The sequence below is a fragment of the Temnothorax americanus genome, unplaced genomic scaffold (assembly GCF_048541705.1).
Source record: "Temnothorax americanus isolate GAGA-0224 unplaced genomic scaffold, ASM4854170v1 Scaffold3, whole genome shotgun sequence".
Lineage (NCBI taxonomy): Eukaryota > Metazoa > Arthropoda > Insecta > Hymenoptera > Formicidae > Temnothorax > Temnothorax americanus.
Window position 1 is genome coordinate 4,233,775 of NW_027509442.1, and position 21,550 is coordinate 4,255,324.

Here is a 21,550-nt window from a genome sequence, read left to right on the forward strand (position 1 = left end):
AAAAAAAATAAAATAATGCTCGTTAGATCTTCCAATGTCTACTACGATCACTTCTTAATTACTAATACGATATCGTCGTGGTAATTAAGTATATAATTTCGAAACCGTTACGCGGTCTCATATTGGTCAAGCCTTTTATTACGAAATTCCGCGAAACATTCGAAGAAGCGGAAAGGGACAAAAATATAGCAGAAGCATTTTTCAATGCGCTGTTCCATATAGTCAATTGACTTATCGGCGTGAGTCACGGTAATAGAGGTACGACGGAGTCAACGGCTCGTGAATAAATCACGCTCGAAGATCATCACGCGATTGCGTTCAAGACCCTCGTAGCGTCGCGCAATTATCGTAAATATAGTTTCCTACAAAATCCAAATATATGTAATCGGATAATTCATCGGAAACGCCGTGAAGGCGATTGCAAAGTCGTTGTGGTCGCACTTTTCATCTTTGCTACAGATTGGACGTTACGCGATCGAATGATTTTTCCGAGATTAATGGACACTTCTGGGGATGTCTCTTGAATATTCAAAATGTCTCGCGATGTCTCCAGATTTTACGGTTCACTTTTACCGAGTATACCGCGTTTACTTCTCCGAGAAATAATCACTTCCTGTTTCTGACGCACGCGAATATTCACAGGTATATACTTGAATGTCCCGTAACATCCGGACGGGACATTTCTTTATGTTGCTGCCGTTGCTGCACGAAGACGTCTTATTTGAAACAAAATTCATATAAATCATATAAATTCATATATAAATCGCGAATATGAGTCATGATAAATCATATATCTTTTATTATCTTTATTCTTCGTAATTTTTTAAATCGTTTCGCCCGAGAGACAAATCCAGGAGAATATTGAAAACTCGATTGAAAATGTTATACAAAGATTCGGATTCGGACTATGCAAACGTGAACGAACATGAATGAACAAGTTGCATCAATGAGTTCGAACGGCGTTACCGGTGGTATTCCTGGCACCTTTCACATTCATTATTGAAGTACGCTATTCATTCGTGTTTGCTTGTTTGATCAAAATCTGGCTTAATAGTTTTCAAGTTCAACTCTTAAGTTTAGAAAATAAATTCCTACGTATCAACCGCGATACGTATACCGTCTACCAATCCAATTTTTCTCCATTTTAGACCAACAGATCAGACCGTCTTTCTTTGCACGAGCGTATGTTCGAGTTTGAAGCCGGTTTTTTTCGCGCGGAGCATCAGGGAGAATATGTAAAAAATCCGAATATCGCACGTCTTCGAACGTCAGTCGAGAGCATCGGTCATTCTCGGACTCTCGGATTGAAGAGGGAGAAATTTCGCGATGTCGCGTGCGGCGTACGCTGGAAATTTCGTCGACAGGTTCGCCGAATCGGGGAAGGTACCAATGCGGCAATATATCGCGCGGCCCTGGCAAGAAGGTACGTTGACCTACGCGCTATACGCTATACCGCCTATCGACGCCTGCGTAGTCCTCCCTCTCATCCATCCTCCGCCTCCCTCTTTCTCTTTCTCCCCCCCTGCCTCACTCGCCCCGCTCACCTTCGCGCGCTCACCTCTCGTCTTCTCTTTCATTCTCTTGAATTTGCGCTCTAGTGACTTTATTACACCGCGGAAGGATTCGCTCGCCATCTGGGCGAGGGGAAGGGGAGGAAGGATATTAATTTCCCATCGGTTCGTTTTTCGACGTACCCGCTATCCTTATACCGACGGTATAGGTATACTCCTCGAACAATATCGTATTTCATCGCTCATCGAGGAAACCCCTAGGCCCTGGGTTGAAAGAACAAAATCTTTTCGATCCAGGACCGATAGGATATACATATAAATCAAGGGATATAAATCGAGCCAACAAAGTCCCACAAGACTCTTTCATGGAAAAATTCGCTGGCAACGCCAACAATACGAACACCACCAACGCCAAGGGGTCATTGGGGACATCCGGATATGGTACGTCGGATGACGCATTGGGCGACTATGGGGGATCGATAATCGGATGTGTCTACAATGAGTATGTATGAGCTGATGGCAGGTGCGATAATTAAGCGCAGATACATATCCTCGACGAGCACGTGCTCGTAAACGAATCGTCGCCGCGACAGCGTATGAAATCGCGAGTTTTCGTCCGCGCGCGTCTTTCGGGCTAGAGGGTATTATTGGGAGAAGACGCGCGAGAGAGAAGAAGAAACTCATTACGCGCGCTATCGATTATTCGTACAGGATTCAATGAGCGCGTGTCGCCTAGTTAAGGGGATGGGTGAGCGAGAAAACGAAGGCGAGAATTAACATGCGCAATAAATGATGTCGGCTACTGCCGCGAGACAACGATTATCCCTTTTTATACCCTCGTTTATCCAAGTAATTGGATTTTTCCGGATCTAGATGTCCAGTATTCTCCGCGTTAAATAAAAAAAAAAACAGGATAAATATTTAAACCCCATTTGAGCCACAAAATATTTCTTTGTCTCGTTTCTTATTCTTCTCACTCGGTATAATGTATTTATTTTTATCGCTTTTATTATAATATTTCAAGAAAAAGGGCAGCAGTTTACGCAATTACGATAAAATTAAAGAAAAAAATGTATCGTGGGCGAATCATGGGTGTCGTTTGTGCGGCTGTCAAACGATCTCGCGCTGTTATAGGGTTAATGAATTCTAATCACGTCTTTTTCTCATCTACTCAGTGCGATGGTGACGACAGTGGAGGCTATACCCAAGGTCACTTATAGCGAACAGTCGCGTACATTGATAGCGGAGCTACGATAAGACTGATATGAATGAAAGCCTCGTGCGAAGAAAAGCGCGCGACGCACGCCACTTCGCGATCCTAGCTCGATGGGCTGCACTCGCACACGTAATAACATATCACGGCGATCCCCACATGGCGAGTCGAAGGATAGTCTTACGGCCCTAAGAGCGACCGTACAGATAGCGTAAACACGCAATGCGATAATCAAATCACGGACGTTTCTGTCTCTTACGTCACGTTTATGTTCAAGTAAAAGTATAGGAGAGAAGAAGAAAAGTTAGCAATTTCCTTTTTTTCTTCTTTCCTGAAGGGAGAAGATTTTTTTTAGTTAATATCGAATCTAAGATCACTGCGAGTTTTCTTTTGAATTGAAATTTCGGAGATGCGGACGGCAAAACTACAAGAGTTTTAATTTGAGAGTTAAAAATATAACACGATTGCTCTTATTTGTACACTGTTAAATATTAAAGGATAAAAGTTAAATCGATACCTTGAGTTAAATAACATTTTATTTTTATTTACCACGTGTGTCGTAATTTATTGTTTGAACACAAAACTATTAGTTTAATTCCATTGATTTAGTTAAATTAATATTATTTTAGTTAAATTAACGACACATTGAGTAAGAGCAGTGACAATTTATTTTGTAGCAACGATTAAAAATTGAATAGTCGAATAGAATTTCACACTACGAATGTAACGGCGTATATAACTCGTTAGATTTCATGTCCAAAGATATATACGAGACTGAAATATACGTAACTAAAAATTAAAAATGTCGACGACTTTCAGAATGAAAAATAGCCTTCGTACAATTTTCCACAATTTAAAGTCAATTTTCACAAAGTCGGCCGAAAAATCTATCGATAACAAAAATAAGTGTGACACATCTGTAATTTTCCGCGCGCCAAATATTACGTCGACGTGAAACAACGGCGACAATACAGGATTCGGAAGTCCAATCGACGTCGAGTGAATTCTAAAACGATTCCTTTAACATCTTCCCTCGCGATTATAATTCAACCGCACGAGCCCACTAACGAGGCCCACGTGGGAAATGCGCGATCGGCTCGTCGCCAATGCCATTTTCGAATCGTACGGCCGTCAGATACACGCCGCTTGAATTACAATAACTTCCGAAATACCACGAGGATTGAAATCGTCAACGAGGAAAAAAATTGCTCGTCCGTAATTTTCAAGTGCGCGCTACACGTTTCACGTTAACGATCTCTCGATCGTACGATCGGTTACGATAGGGCTCGCGAAGCCGGGAATCGACGCGCGCGGACTCCTCGCGTCCAACGGCCAGTATGAATTACACGGAAATATTGTATTACGCGTGTCGGTAATCCATCGCGACAGCGCGGAGCGACCGCGAGGAGAAGGAAGGAGAGACTTTTTATTCCCTTACAGATCTCGGTCGTCTCGTTCGGCCGGCCGATAGGAATTCGCGCGACGACCGTTTCCTCGTCTCGGTCACGAATTCATCGACAAAACACCGTCCGCGATTTCCTTTTTTTTTTTTTAATTTTATTTCCTCTCTTCTCTCCTCTCTCCTCGTCTCAAAACTCGGCTGCTCCATACCGATATGAATTATGTAGGTGGCACACACACATACAAGGTAAGGTAAGGTATCCCAGGTTCGCTCGCGGAACGATCGTTGAACCAATGTTCATCGGAGCCGACTGCCTGTGCTGTGCGCGTCCGCCTGAGGTTCGCCTCGGCCTCGCGCGAGTACCGAGTAAATCAACATTTTTACCCCGTTATCACGTATCCGGTGATTTAAAAACGATCGCGGGGGATCTCGACATACGCGGCGAGCCGAGGAGCGACCGCGACCGGGTAATACGATTTCTCCAACGTTTCGACTTTTGCGGCGCCGCATTTCGGGGCCGTCGATCTAACGCTCCGATTCACCGCGGAGCCCAAGCCGGATGCTCGCCCGTGAATAAATTCTGCACGAATCACCTTCGTAACGGTGCAGCTGTAAATCCGAAAAGGAAACGTAAGCGCGAGATCGGAGCAACAACGTGCTTTAAGCGCGTCATTCGTTTATATCGGCGACCGCAGCCAGCGGAAACGAACGTCTTCTGCTCCTTTCATTTTTTTTTCTCACTTGGCACACGAGGTATATAGAACCAAAAAATCTAACTTCTCTAAGACCTAAGATAACTAAATATAGTTTCTAAAATATAGCCAAGTATTCAAATAAAATATTCAAATTTTCAAGATACCTGGCGTGGACAATCGCAAATTGCGTTCGCAATTTCGCTAAACCGCGTAAATTTCCGAAATCGCGCATTACGATCGAAAAATAAGAAACTGTTTCCTCATCGGAAGACTTGTTTTCGAGTCTTTCTTCATCCTTATCAGCATCGTCGGAGTAAACTTTCGGAGGTCTTGCGTACCGCGCCCGAGTCAGTCACGGAAGATTTATCCGTCGTGATGTTGTCACATCAAGGAAAAAAAAACATTCTCGGTTGCCGTGCGAAGTCTAAACTTTTTTTTTCCTATTCTTCTCATCGATCCGAATTCTCGCGATTCCCAAAGCAAATCTTCGTTGGTCTCGCTTCCGAGATGTTCGAGGACTCCGTTAAATCGGAACGAATGGTTCCGTTCGCGTCGCCGACGCCGACGCCGGGAGAGCAAGCCTCAACGCTGTTGGATACCGTCGCGAAACTTGAAATATCTCGACTTCGCAGCAAAATCTCATATATTTTTTTCCAGGATTTCGTCAAGCGTAAAAAATGAGAATGGCTCAGGCTCGATCTTTCATTCAAACCAACGTCCATTTCTACCGCGATGTAGATTACCGACGCACAATCACTTTTTATCTTTTCTTAATCCTCGGAAGTAGAAAAAGATAAAAAGTTAGTTGAACCGATGAGGTCGAAGCAAATTCTACATCGGTGGAAATGGATGTCGAACAGCATCATAATTTGATCGATCCTGCGCCTGCGAATGCCCTACTCAAAGGTCATCTTGATCAAGTATGAGAACACTCTTCGCGAGGCCTCCCGAGAACTCATTCGAAACCATCCTTTTCGCGATTCGTCGCAAAAATCGCTCCTCCCCCCCGTCTGACTCACAGAAGGGAAAAACGATAATCACGCCCGGGTATAGGGACTCAAAACTTTCGAACGTCTCGGGAACGACGGACAGACGCAGACGGACGGAGCAAGGACGGCGAAATCGCGAGGGGGGTCGGGTCGGGACGGAGTCGGGAGCGGTGGAAAAGTTGCAACAACGGCAACGATGACTCACTCTTTCAGTAGCGGCGAACGATCCCGGCCGACGGGGAAGTGGCGAGTGGCGACTGTCGCGAGGGAGGCTCCTCTCCGTTGGCGGCGAAATCTCGCTCTCTCTTGCCGGCGCACGCAAACGCTCGTATTCGCGCACAAAACCGTACGGACGGATCTTCTCTGGCGAATATATCAGAACCGGCGCGGTACAGGTGTTTCCGGAGCGCGTTCCCTTGGCCGCCGGCGTCGCGCGCGGACGAAGTTGCGTTCCAACGGTTCCAACCGCTCGTCGTAACGTTACACCGGGCGTGGCGGATCACGACTCACGACTGATTTTCGCCGGGCCGGGCGCCGGCCGGGCGGCGGGCCGCGGGCGCTGTTCCTCTCTCCCTCCCCCTCTCGTTCGCGCCGCCGATCCGCGATCCGCCGGATGTCGCCACCGCCGACCGGCGGCCGTCCAATGCCGAGCGATGACTCACGCCACCCTCTCGGCGTGCGTCGCCGCGTCGGCCAGCCGGCGGATCCCCTCCCCCCGATCCCTTCGCGGCTATACGGGGTGTTCGTTCGGTAACGGATATATGCCTTCGCGGTATTATTAAAGCCCGACTCCAATCTACCGCTACAATTTTGAGAAATATTGCTATTTTCTTCGATTTGTTTCAATGCAATGTCGATGTCTTTTTAATAATATATATACGCCTGTACTTTAGAGGCAAAGTATTTTCAGTTTTTGCCAAAATATGGAGTTGATACATTTTTCATTGTAACAGGAGCTTGAATTGTATAATGGTAAGGCGTCTTATATGTCTATTATTACAAGTTCCTGAGATATACAGTATTTAGAAGAAGTCGCGTATTTAAAAATTCTTACAGTGCCTAATTTTTAATGGCAGTTGTATATTAAATTACTTTATTAAAAACTTAATAAATCAAGCTGCTACTTTTATTTCGTATATAAAAATATATATCATTTCCCTATTTAAAATTTTAAACCTTGTACTCTATATGAATTCATAACAATGGAGATATGATTCTTTGCTCTAACAATACAGACATATTGATGTGGAACGTCGTGTTCAGATTTATCATTTCAACATTGGGATTGACTCGTCTCTCTTGACAATCGTAACATAGTACGTTATTCTTTCGAAAAGACCTGTGTGTATCCCCATCTCTTTTCAATTTGCAGAGGCACTGGGTGATTTTAAACCTCGACAGAGCGTACGCGTGTAAACACGTCGATTAAAATCTCAATAAAAGATTTCTTTAGATCTCTCTTTGGAGATGATTTTTTTTTTAGTTCCCGTACCCCTATTCTGTAACTCTTAACGACAGCGTCGTTATATCGTTATGATGTCGTTGCGCAGGTATATTATATGGAAAAAAACCTTCGCAACGACGATATAACGATGCCGATACTGTCGTTAGAGTTACAGAATAGGGGGCTACTGCGATATATTATATAGAAAAGAAAAATAGATAGAAAGATTCCGTCATCTCTTTTGCGCGAGATCCGTTTCATTTGCGTCCGCACACTTTCTACGTCCTCCCACGATTACCTTCTCCTATTTTCTCTACGCGCGAACGTCCGAATACGCGCGACGATTGTGCGGAAAATTTTTTTCCGTCATCCGATATTTCTAAGGACGGGCGATGACTGACGGCCACCTTCTCGCCTACGTGTTCGCGATCCCCGTCTCGTCGTAACGAGGAAAAACTCTCGTCGCGGTTCCGTGGTTTCAACTGGATGTCGAAACGAAACTTCCGAGACCTCGGATTTCGATGTGCCGCGGTCACACGGTAAAAATAATCGCTAAGTATACCGTTTACTTATCGGGACGATCCGTACATTTTTTTCATATCTGCGGCATATCGAAGATTGAACTCATCGAGATATTATCATTCTACGCTGCTTTCACCAGCGTAGAAAGTTTCCTTTTTAACGAGCGCGATCGCTTTTATACGTTTCGACGAGAGAGCGTTATTTAGCGCGAGTATATACGGAGAAACGCGCGAAGGGTGTGAGATGTTCCAACGTCTCGACTTTGTTTATAATTATGTGTGCGATAAATAAATATATTGCGCTTTTCCTTTTCTCTTTCAACCGGGATTATGCGATCGATAGATTGCGAGACAACAAGCTTGCCGGATTTAGGAAAATGTTTGAAACGGATTATTGTTATTCCCGGAAAAGGCAACTCGGACATGTGAAATGACGCAATGTGCGTATCGCGTATTAAATGTATAAATAAAAATATTTTGTGTTATATAACAATATAGTAAAATGTATCATAATATTACTTCCCTAGAATTTTCGTCCATAAATATGACTCCGCGAGTCTTAATTAAACAAATTATAAATATTTTAGATAAATGTTATGCGTTTTGTTCTCCAAAATTTACTATCGTATAGCCAGCAACAACGTTAGAATCAACTGATATTGAGAGAGAGAGCTGTATTTTATAATCTACGGATATATTGTGCGAGAGACGCGGTTCTCTCGGGCATCCAAAAATATCCATCGCGCATTTATCTGTGTCGTATGAGAACGGGAAGTGTTCGTCCCCGCGTCGATCTCTCGGTGCCCCGCAAAGGATGCCTTAAACGGTACCCGCTTTTACAACCTTTCTTCCTGGATTGGACTAACGACAGCGCGTTAATTATAGCGCGATAAACGCGATACGTGCTGTTTTTGAGAATTAGCCGCGAGACGCGGACAAGTGAACGGGGTCGTTCGAGTCTAATGGCCAAGAGGATCGCGGACCGCTGCGGCAAATAGCCGGACCAAGGACGCATTTAAAAGCGTTTGTGCATGGATTTTAATATTTTCTACGTGACGCGATGAATCATAGCTGGCTCCCACCAGCTGGAAACTCCCTCTTCAATCACGTTCTTAAATTACGTAACGTCGCGACCGACAGAACTTTTTTACGGGCGAATTGAAAACAGGAAGCAATAAGTTTCACGTAAAATTAAGCACAAGGAAACGCGGCGTTTCGAGAGACGCGCATTTCCTAACTAGGTATATAAAAATTCCGTCCTACGCGGATCCTTGCGATAACGTTGACGCAATATTTTCGCTAAAAACTAAATCCGAATGCTTTCTCAGAGAATTTTATTAGTTTCCATGGTAAAAGACTTGGCACGTTTATATGATGTATGCACGAAATATAAATTTCCGAAGATTTTCGTGGAAAGTACACACGTGCTAATAATACTAGTGCTCTAACACTTCGAGCTAATTTTAAAACCGAGAGACTTCAAGAAGTAAATATTGTAGACGATGATAAATGTGTTAAAGATGGCGATCCAAGAAAAAAAAAGAGAGGAAAAAGAGCAAATCAAAGGTTTCGTTCTACATTCCGATCCCATGCAAATCGTATCAAAAATCGAACCGTGCAAATATTATAAAACCGGAAAACTTCAACGAGAAAATGTTATAATATTTTTAAGAATAAAATATACAATTACAGACGAATGGTGATGGATGCGTTAGTGACATATTTGAGAAAGAAATAGTGATATAGGAAAAAGAGCTGTCGTTGCGAATCCGGAGGCTTCGTCCTCCATTCCCGTCCGCGCGAATCGCACCGCGGGAATCGAACGTGACGCAACCGCACGTCGAGCGCGCGGCACGCATCCGGGCGACTTCCAAGGAGGTGGAAACGACGACGGACGCGGATGGAAGAAAGGAGAGAGAGAACCGGCGAGGCGAAGAGTGGTGCTGCGGACGTGCCGCGGTGCCTCCCCGCGCGCCCTTACCCGCGAAGCAAAGCACGAAGGAGCTCGCGTCGCGCGTAGCGTAAAGGTGGTTTCCAGCCCGCCCGGGCGAAGAGCGCGAACGAACGCGAACGAACAGGCCTGCTTCGACGAGCGTGGATCGCGTCGCTCGAACGGAAAGAATTCAATTTACATCGGCGAATACGCTCGATTTCTTACCGATACGTCAAAAGGACACAAGCGCTCCCTAAATTTGTTCGCAAATGCTCGTTCGTGATCGTTCGCTCACGGCTAGCTCGGTGAGCTCGGTCTGGATTCACCTTAAAGCGTCGTACGGAACGTGAGCGTTGCCACATCGCGGCATTCCGGCTGGCATGAATCACCTGAGTACCTAACGTGGTCTGTACATGAAAATACGCGATACGCGTACGGTACGCGTTGCCAGTTGCCACGCGACGATAAACCGGCCGATCGCGCCGGCCGATCCGACATAATCGCGATATTACCGCGGCGAAGTAAAACGATGTGTATCCTGGACGCATTAGTACTTGTCTAGCAAACTCCGTGTTCTCTTACCGCGAAGTACGTTACCTTTAATCGAAACTTAAGCCAAATGTACAGGGTGTCCCGGAATCATCTACCGAGGATTTCGCGAGGGACGCTCTCTGACCCAGAGTCGTTTTTACTTCTCGGAAAGAATCGGCAATTTCCAAGTTGTTTAACTGACAATAGAAAAATGTCTTACGAGTTAAATACTAAGATCTAAATTATTCACATAAATACGAACGTACAATAACGATTTAATAGTAATACATATATTTGTATACCTAGTTCGATAAAAAAGTTTAATGTTAATCCCTTAACGATAGAAGAAAAATCAAGTTTTCGAAAATAGTGCAACGTTTAAAGCGTGATTACCAGATTTGAGATAACAGGACGATTTAAAGCCGTATTTTTAGCGACGTTTTGTTAAAAATATCTCAAGCGCCAACCGATCGATCGGCGGGAATGACTCACGCGGTCGGGCATAATTGGCGAATTATGGGCGCACGTCAATACCGGTATGCCAGCTGCAGGCTTCGCTCTGGCGTGCAGGGCGTTGCGGTAGTTTTCGCACGCAAAAATTGCGGCCCGTACTCGGAACGTTGCGCTCGCAAACGTTATTAGCCCGTTAACGACAGACCGAACCGATTAGGTGACAAATTGGAAACTGGCGCGAATTGGAGTGTTGGAATCGAAGCGTGCGGGATTCTAAATTTTCGCGTGATTTGATGGATATTGCAATTGACCGTAGTGTTTCACGGGAACCGTTTAATTCCGCGTTTCGATATCGAGTTGCAATCCACTATATTGCAATCTGTCGTCCGCATTCGGTTCGGCCCTCCGATTTCACTTCAGAAGCCAAAATGACGGTACGATGGCCGTGTAATTTTCTTACAGCACACGCAAATCTAAGAACACCATTATATAGATTGCCCCACGATTCGCAATACGCAATATCGTGTTCCGGAGATTAATCGGAATAAAACAATCTTTATGCGAATTTATCAAATATCGAGATTGCAATAATTCTCAAGTTACAGATGACCAAAATTGGCTAGTGGCCAATTTAGATTTATGAGAGATATTACATTTATCCTCGACATTCACAGATTCGTCACCTTGGATAAAAATAAAAGATAAGTTAACGTTGTGATACAACGTCAAAATGACAACGTTGATTTGCAACAAATACAAATATTAAATCTAACGTTAAAAATGTTTGATATTTAAAAGAATGATGAGTTCAGGCATATCAATTTCTTTCGTTCCCCTCTAGTAAATATTCACTAAAGTAATTATATAGTTTTAAAAAAAAGTTTTTTTTAAGTACAGATTTTCATAAGACTTCATAAGTATGAGTCTTTTATTCTAATTTTTATTTAAGTCATTTCTGTTCCTCTGTCGCTTCTTATTTCCATGACATTCGTGCAATACTTGCTCGCAAAAACATTGATAATAATTGTGTTCACACTAGTCATCAAAACACAATAATTGCAGAGCACTTTGCACGGCACTCCCTCGCGACGCTAATCACACTTGACTTGCGTGCGATGGAAGAGCGAAAATATTACGATCACATCGTAAGCTATGATACATTCCACGCAGGCAAGATCTCGCAAATAAACGGACGGACAGCGTAAAATCTCATTGCTAATGATCAAACGTCGAATTTATGCCACGCACAAAAAAATTGAAAAGTACAAAATACAGGCTTAATTACAACTACATTTATTAATTAGACGGTCTAAATCGACATCGTTTGATTCGGAGTCTATTAAGTTTTCATATTTGCTATGTAAATGATTGAAAAATTCAGAAATAAGAACCCTGATATTGCGCGATAAAATCGACCGACTCTATAATGACTATAATTAAAAGATGCGACGGATCGTTTAAAAATATAAAAAAAAAATTCAATATTTGTGCAATACATTTCGAGCGCATAAATCCCGTAATCGCACACGTATCATATACATGATCGACATATCGTAGCTTTCCATTACTTTCGTTACTTAATTCAGCGAATCGTATAATCGTATAATTTCCTTAACTCGTATCAGTAACCGCGTGTGTTCGCACCTCTTAATACGAAAATTAAATTTGTACAAATTACATTTCAATTTCAATCGGCGAGAAACGTCAAAGCGCGACGCGAGAAGCAATCGAATCCGAACCATATCGCTGAGAAAACAATTACTGTTCGCAATGAAGCGACAATAATTGTCATTCTGCGACGCCTTGACTCCTGGAAATATAATTAAGATAAATCGCGAGAAAAATACCTCGATAAATGGCCGCCGCCTCGATGCGCTTACGGACCGCTAATCGTGAGAATTAATTGATCACGCGAGATGCTAATTGTTCGAAAGGAACGATCGCGTTTCGAGAGATAACAACGCTGCCGAACATGGAGCGGCTCGCGCTGTTGCCTGCCGACTCGAGTATTGTCGCACGAATGCCGAATGGCACGAACACGAAAGCCACCGTCTGTAAACATAACATATTCCAAATATTCTGTTCCTTCGTTAACGTTAAGTTCTAACATTATTGAAAGTACACAAATGCATGTCTATATTATGCACCGTCTGAATTTATTTAAACGGCTGCAGATTCTTTGTAACGTCTGAATCTTTAATAACTCACATTTTTAACAAAATATTCATAATGAATCATAGAATAAACGTGTACCGAATATTATTTTCCTTCGTAACGTTAAGTTCTAACATTAATGAAAGTACACGAATGTCTACTATGCACTGTTTGGATTTAACGGCAGATTCCTTGTAATGTCAGAATCTTTAATAACTAACATTTTCAATAAAATATTCATAATGAATCATATAGGATGAACGTATGCCGAATATTCTGTTCCTTCGCACATTAAGTTTTAATATTACTGACAATGCGCGAATGCCTGTCATGCACTGTCTGGATTTATTTGAATGGCAGATTCTTTGTAACGTCCGAATCTTGAATAACTCACATTTTCGACGAAATATTTGTAATAAATTATAGGATATATGCGTGTGCCAAATATTCCATTCCTTTTTAACGCTAAATTGTAACATTATTTTAACATCATTGAAAGTATGCGAATATTAGTTATTACGAATCTCTAAATCAAGTAACGAAAGTAACGAAAGGCCAGTGATATATCCACCACTTATTAATGATACGTGTATTTTACGGAATTTATGCATTCGAAATATAGTGTTTTGCACAGATAATATATCGAATTTCAATTATATATTTTTGAACGCTCCGTCGCACCTCAATTAGCCACTCAATTTCACCACACGATATCAGAATAAAGCTATTTTCGAATTTTTCAATTTATTTATTATGTCGCAAAATATGAAATTGACTGATTCCGAAATGTCGCGAGGCATTCAATTACAATCGTAATTAAACCTGGTATTTCATATTTCTCAATAGCGTAATTTTGACGTTTGTACATCGGTGATTAAAACCTCGTCGTTTGACGTTTACTCGCTAATTTGCGAGACATTGCGTGTGTCAGACGCATCGCTCGGATGCAATCGTATTTTATTCCGCATTATTCCTTTATCGCAAGGTAGTAAAGCGCACGTCGCGTGCGATTAACGCCAGGAGTACCGTGCTAAGTGCCCTGCTATTATCGTATTTCGGTAATTAGTGCGAACACGCAATTAACAATGTTTTTGCGAGTGAGCGTTGTGCGAGCGTCATGAGGAAACAAGAAGCAACAGAGAAGCAAGAGAGGAGAAAAAAGCCTGAGAGGTATCGAGCGATGGCAGAGCAACTACGAGGTGAGTAATTTATTATTTATGTAGGTATATTATTCACTTGCCGAATTAATCGTCTGTTTTCGTTTATTTGGACGATCTAAATAACAATTAGAAAAAGAGACTTATACTTACAAAATCTTATAAAAATTATATATTTTTAATATTTTAATTTTATCTCTTAAAAAAAAGAAACCTTTTTTTTTCAAAACTATTATGATTATTTTAGTGAATATTTAAAGAAAGAATTCGATGCGCGGCGGGGTAATATTATTTTAAATATGAAATACTGTGTATTAATTATTTATTTTAATTTGAGATAATAGACCTCTGAAAATGTTACGTCTACATATAGATAATTTTTCTCGTAGATCTGATGTCTTGAAACGGGCTAAGAAAGATTAACGTAAATATTTAACTCTGAGTTATAACTTTCCGCCAATCCATTGTGGCATACAAGAATGCACAATAGAAAACATATAAAGTTCACGCAAAGAATAGAGCCTATTGTTATCGACACACAAAAATAAGACGCTGACCTTTATAAAATATAACATTTGTTTCCTTCACTGTTCGTATATCATAAATAACAAAGATCGAATTAATATTTTTATGCAATAAAAATACATTAGTGTCTATAAAGTACGAGAATAGAAAAGAAACCGATAAAATATTTAGATATGTTATTTACTTTCCTTTCTTTTTTTTTCTTAATATATTTTTCATGTGATTTGTTGTCTGCGTTTTTTCTTTCTATATTTTTTCTTTCTCTCTGCCCCCCCAGAGTATTAACATATTAAATAAATTGCTTCAGTATTTATGTCACAAATAAATAAAAATATGACAATAAATATATATTCCGCAATGTCATAACATTTCAATTAATTTATTTAGTAAAATACTTACGCGCTAACGATTAATTATTACTTATTTTGATTTTTATGGCACACGAAGTTTATTGCAGCCTCTCATATTCCCTATCCATATTTGCTCCTGACACGTCTCTTTCTCTCTATATGATTATAAATAATACAAAAATACATGGGTCTTTTTTGTGTGAGACACAACATTTGTATAAGGAATAAAAAGGAACAAGTAGAATATTTGTTGCCGTACTCGAACATTTAGCCGAGCAAGCTATTAATGTGTTATATTCACGGCCCCGCGTCGACTAAAGAGTCTATAAAACTGGCTCTAATTCCCTCTTCTTTTTCGCATTAGTGAAGAATTCGAGAACACCGTGCATTCATGGCCGAGCGAATAAGCTTGTCCGAGTTTAGCCGCCTTTCTCTCCCGGCCGTTTTGCTTCAATATTATTATTCGCTTAGCTTCTCGTAGCCAATACACCGCCAAATGAGCTTAACGTAACAGCGAACGCTAAAGTTCGGTAATCGAGAAACGAATGTCAATAAAACGATCGGTAGCGTCGCGTTTGAGGTGAGATGACCTCTTCACGCTTTCTATTCCCACATACACGAAGCAATCACACGACTCAATTTGTGAAACTCAAATGTAAACTCAATTTTGTATGAAAACTTTTCTGTGCTTCAATATGAATCAAAACGAGTCGGAGACCGACTGCTTAATCACATCGCGATGAAAACTCGTGTCAACTGAATAATCTAATTTGCAAGCGTATGTAGGAAAAGAATAAATTTTTATTTAAATATTTGATTTAAATAAAAGAGAATTGCTATTTGCTAGGCAAAAAATTTGATTAGAAACTTTATAATACCGTTAAAATAATAAAATCTACGTTCAAAAACATATAAAATATTTTCAAATATAACAAGAGCGTTCGAAAATTAGCACGCATATTTGATTTTAGTATAAATACACCTTTAATAATTAACGTTCGAAAGGTGCTAGAAAATTGCCTTCTCGGCATCTTCGGAGTATCCTCTTTTAAAAGTATCCCCCTTTAGAATCGCGAAGAGGTGTATTTTATGTAAATGCGTGACCACCTTGATCTATCGCGGCTTTGAACAGTTTGAACACGCCACATTCTATATTATCCCCGCTGAAGAAACGATCCCGACCTAAACCACAATGAATATGGATCATTCTTGTTCGATCTTCGAAGCGTGGAACGATCGCGAACGCGGTCGTACAAGCGTAACGAACGTTCGTGAATCCGATGCGCTCGACTTTAAGTGACTTTCTCGACGATAATCTACCGTATAATTATCGGCCTCGGCGTGTTAAGATCGCGCTTACTTACACAATTGCGCCGCCGCTGTTTATTCGCGAGGTAACATTCTTTATTTCGAATTTATCAAACTCATTATATATTACACGACGGGCGCGTAATTATCCCGTGATTGAGGTGCGCGCATTTATGTGCTTGGAAAGCATTTTTCGTAGCGAGAAACTGGAAACTCTGCGCCTTAATTCGCCAATTTCTGGGCTTTCTCCATTTATGAGAAGCCGCCCAGACATGACGGTCGACGATATTTTTTCTTTCTGCGACGGACTCATCGTTCGACCGTACGCGCGATTCAAGAATCGATTATTATCGAATATCGTATCGAGCGGTCCGTTTTATGAGATAACACATAATTAGCTTGCTATTAAAAATATGTCGTAAAAAATATATTATCTTTCATGAATTAAGATGAAAAATAATACGTTATTTCATATAGTTATTAATTAACATAAATTTAAATATAGACAAAAAGATTTTAATTAAGCATCGATGTTTTCCTATTCAGATTGGAAACTATAATATCAATTATTATAATAAATATTTAAAGAAAATTTGAGAAAGTATAGATATTAATTTAGAGATAATTGTAATTATAACAATTTTATATTCTATTTACAATATGTAATATATAGTTTTATGGAAAATTATATATTTCTACTCTCATTCAATAAAGATATAATATATTAATCGATAAATCGAAATTATATGGTATTACACATCACCGAATATATGCGTCATATAATATGTGTAATGAAATAAAAGGAGCGTTCAATTAAAGAAAGACAAAAAAATAAAATGTAATTTTAATCTCGCGCATACAATCGCATCGCGAGGAACTTATAAAATTTATATTTATAGATCATTATACGCACTATGATGAACGGGCATATAACCACGACCTACTATCTCATAATAATAATTAAAGAAATAATACAAAATCGCGTGTTAACGGTTAAAGAGTATATACACCGTCTAAAACTACACCGCCTAATTACTTCGGCGAAAAGTTTCACGCACGGTGGGCGTGGTGCGTTTTATAAAATGTGGTTGATGCTTCCCAAGGAGGAAGTGTACCAGATGGCACATATCACGTATGCCGACCACACGCATAATATATATTTTTACACGCTTCGTGACGATTAACCACTCCCGGTGGACGACGATTCGCGGGTGACATCATCGCGTTTATTATCGCCATAAGCGCGAAAGCTCACTGCCGCGAATTACTCACTGCTTCGGTGAAAACGTTTAAAAGAAAAAATCTCTCTCTCTCTCTCTCTCTCGCTCTCTCTCCCCCGCGGAATGCGCGGCTATTATTATTCGGGATGTCGAGCGCATTCTAAATAAACATCCGCGGCCAAGTCGCAGACGGAAGTCGTTAATAGAGTATTCTCGATAAAGCTCGCCAAAAGCAGTTAGAATGATATAACGATAAAGTGACGTAAGAATACAAGTTGTAGCAACTGGACGATGACATTCCAATTTAATATCGCGGCTCTTGAACTAATCGAGAATCCTTCTCAAGCACAACGCACAAATTCAATGCAGCAATCTCTGGCAAACGACGCGTTTTTTTAGTCGACTGTTTTCTTTCAAAGCATGCATTCTATTTGTCACTTAAAAAAGTATAGCGAAGACATATAAAACTTCGCGGCTCGAAAATAGATAAATTTTCAACGTATCGATGATGAAATACCAATGTAATTTATATCGTTGTTTCAACAGTTTCTATACGGTGCGAGTCGACGCCTCGGATAAGAAACGAGGATAATCGCGGATCGCCCGATATCTGACCGATTCGCGGAAGTCGCGCCCCGTCAGGTTGCGCAGGTCAGTGCCACTCCGAGGAACCGAGTTTACGATACTTCGAGCGTTCCCGAACGATGCGCTCTCGGAAAAGGTGATGGGGTCGTCGACCTCGGGCGTTGTCGCGTCCTAGGACGAGAAATGCCTTTCAGCTGTTAAAATCCTTCAAACGAGAGAGACTATGCCCAAACGCGAGAAGCGGCCGTTCGTATATTTTTAGCGCACTCGCCATCGCGCGGTGACATCGCGGGCAAGCGATTTTCAGAAGCCGTCGTGTCTCCGCCGCGCCCGTTTCCATCTTCTCGCACGAACAGATCGAGCTCGATGCGATTTCGTTCGGTTATTCCCTCCGAGCTTCTTCCCCCGGGACTACCGACGCGCTCGCTCTCGCACGTATACTCCAGCGCGCGTATTCCTCGCGTCGCTCGGGAGGGAAAAAAAAATCAAATCTATCCGGCGAACGACGCGAGGAATGTCGCCGTGGAGTCAGATACGAATGTCCCGCGAGCAAATGCTCGCACGCTACGCTAAAATTGGAACTCGCTGGCGTCATAAGCGTAAAAAGCAGCGAAGATACGCGCCTCGCCTCTCTGCGGCTGGGTTTTGTTTTCGACCGTAATGCCCGATGCGATTATATCCGGCTCCGTTAACGCCCTGGCGATGAAAGCGTTAATAACGTCGCACCACGAGCTTCGCCTTGAAGCAACGGAATTCAAATTGCTTTCGACGGCTCAATAACCCCCCCCAAGGGTGTCCAATGTTTTTTTTTTTTTTAACCGATATAAAACTTTGCAGTATTTTCTTCTTCAAATCTCCTTTAATTAAATCGTCTTCAGTTAAAATGTCAAGTCATCGATTTCTGAATGATAAATTATTGAAAATAGATCATATCTGCGAACTTTCGAAGACGTATAATTAGTCTAATACCACATTGCTCGTTTAATTTCAAATGAACCGTAATGTCTCGAGAAGATTACAATTTCCTTTTTCAAATCTCGTTTAATTAAATTGCCTTCAGTTAAAATGTCAAGACATCAATTTCTGAATGATAAATGATTGAAAATAGGTCATATCTGGCAAACTTTCAAAGACACAATTAGCTTTTAATCCCACTTTGCCCATTTAATTTTAAAAGAACTGTATATCTTGAGAAGATTATAATTTAAGATTAAGGTAGGTATATATAACGACGGGTTCTCACCAAAGAAATTTCTTCTGGCGAAAAATCAATTCGCGCCGCGCGTCATTAAGTTTACTATTAAGATTAAGATAGTGTATGTATACGCAAGGATATCATACGGTAATCTCGTTTTCGATAATATAACGGGCGGCCGTAATAAAGAGACCGTTGCTAAGAGAGATATCGCGAAAGACCGGCTTTTGAATCGACACGCGATGTATGCACATGCGAAAGCCGACAGGAGGTGCGCGATATCGAGGGATTAAGACGCGCGAACGATCTCCTCCCGGGTGATTCATCCGAGCCTGCGGTTAGGCCGCTCCGCGGTGACTGCAGAGGACGACCGTTGCGGGCGCGCTCTGTCGCAGTCGGCGATTCTCATTGCGACGAAACGCGAAAAACTCGTTACGCGGGACAATTTCCGTGCAAACCTCGCGCACGGAACAACGAGGCGGATCGGCGCTTTTTCGGCTGCGAAAAAAAAAAGAAAACAGAAAAACGATCGGTCTTGCCGCTCGACCGTAGCGTCGCAACGTTGGACCCGGGCGACCGAAGGGAGAGTCAGGCTTACCACGGTTGTGGCCTTCGACTTCGACCGATTTTTTTGAGGACGAGGTTCGCTGCCAGACCGGTCGTGTGTACGCCGGTGTGTGCGCGGAGAAAATAATCGCCATGCACCGATATTTCGTTCGGCCTCGCGCGGCGCACCGACGTCCAATAAACGATCTCGCTCGCTCGTCGATTCCTCGAATCTCCTGTGTGATCGCGTAATTTAATAGCTCCTCTTTACATCTTTCTGGATAATAAGACATTTTTTTTCCGTGAATGTAATATCGAAAAAGGAAAAAATACTCGGAAATTATAACTGTCACGAACACAATTAAGAAACTCAAAGACCTCTATGCTATCTCGCGGAGGACAATCAACGTTAATTAAGCTACAGCAATTGACAAGCTTAGAATTGATCGATCTTTTTAATGATTGAGAGGACAGGGAGAGGAAAGGAAATGAGACGCGTCTCGGAAAGTATTGCTAATGAATCGAGTACGATATACGATAATAAGGGGGGCGAAGGACCTGATGTAACCCAAATTTCACCTTTCGGGCGATATCTTGTGAATGGATCCCCCTTCCTATACCACGCGATGTCCCTCCTCCCTCCTCGTCCTCCCCCTTTTCCTTCGAAGCCTCGTTCTCCGACGAATCCTTTCGAGACGAAGAAACGTTCCAGGCGTTTCGCTTCAGTAACCGCGGTCTTGGTTCAGCTCCTCCCGGATTCCTTTGTTTAATGCCTTATTGCGATCTTTTAACGCCGTTGCCGTTGCACTGTTGCCATGCGCCGCGCCCGAGAGGAGCCCGAGCCGCGTTGCGTCTGTTCCGGAGGTTTCAATTAGCCGAAATTAAACGGAACCGGTTTTGCGTTAACCGTTTATATTACCTCAGAAAGTTCTAAACCGGGCGGTAATCTGCCCCGATATAAAAATAAAGCCCCGAAATTCGCATATAGCACACGTTTCCGATAACGATTTTATCGACCACTTTGCGACACAATTATGATTGACGTCAGAGAATACATATAATACACACTGGACTCACGAAACTGATCAAATGTGCTACGCAATTGTCCATAATTAATTTTAATTTAAAAAAGGCAATCGACGAAAACCTTTCAATATCAACATAAGAGACATAAACAAACAAATATCTATGATCGTGGTGTGTGTGTGCGCGTGTGCTACAGTTTTGTTTATAAATTTTCAAAAGAAATTCGTAACAATAACACGATTTGATCAGTTTCGTGAGTCACTGTATATATTACAAAGTTATCCTTATAATTTATATCTAACCGAAAGATTTGAATTTTTCATTCAAATATGAATTATAAAAATTACTCTATTATATATTTATATATTCTCTGTCAATCGTTGAGAGAATAATCGTTTCCATTGAATTGAAGTGGGAATCTCGAAGATTTGTAAAATGGTTAACATTCAGCTATATACAGCAAAATGTCACATGACGACAGAAGTAAAAATTTCAATCTAAATGCAATTTTCAGAATTATTTTACCTTTACGACGTGTCAAATTGATAGCGGAATATTTTCCGCTTCTACGTTCCGCATTTTTGGATAGTAGAGTCGAAAAACGATTTAAAAAAAAACTCTACTGGTACAATTCTAACGATAAGTTGCAATTATTTGAATCTCCCCGAAATTTCTTCGTCTCGAACGTCAACATCGATACTCTGTAAAATTAATATTTCGGGATCTTTATCGCATAAGTTGAATAACGTAATTACTCTGTAATGAGCTCGTCTGGTGCCTGCGAGGTACGCC

General features: G+C 41.6%; 1 protein-coding gene and 1 long non-coding RNA gene across 3 annotated transcripts in view; one reads left to right on the plus strand and one right to left on the minus strand.

Annotated features, from left to right (window-relative positions):
• The window catches only part of LOC143900599 (uncharacterized), a 53,375-nt gene that overhangs the window by 19,016 nt on the left and 12,809 nt on the right, over positions 1–21,550 (minus strand). The gene's annotated exons all lie outside the window — the stretch shown is intronic.
• LOC143900618 (uncharacterized) lies at positions 42–3,578 on the plus strand. Its single transcript, XR_013257841.1, has 2 exons — positions 42–2,013; positions 2,687–3,578. It is a non-coding gene; the product is annotated as an uncharacterized LOC143900618 (long non-coding RNA).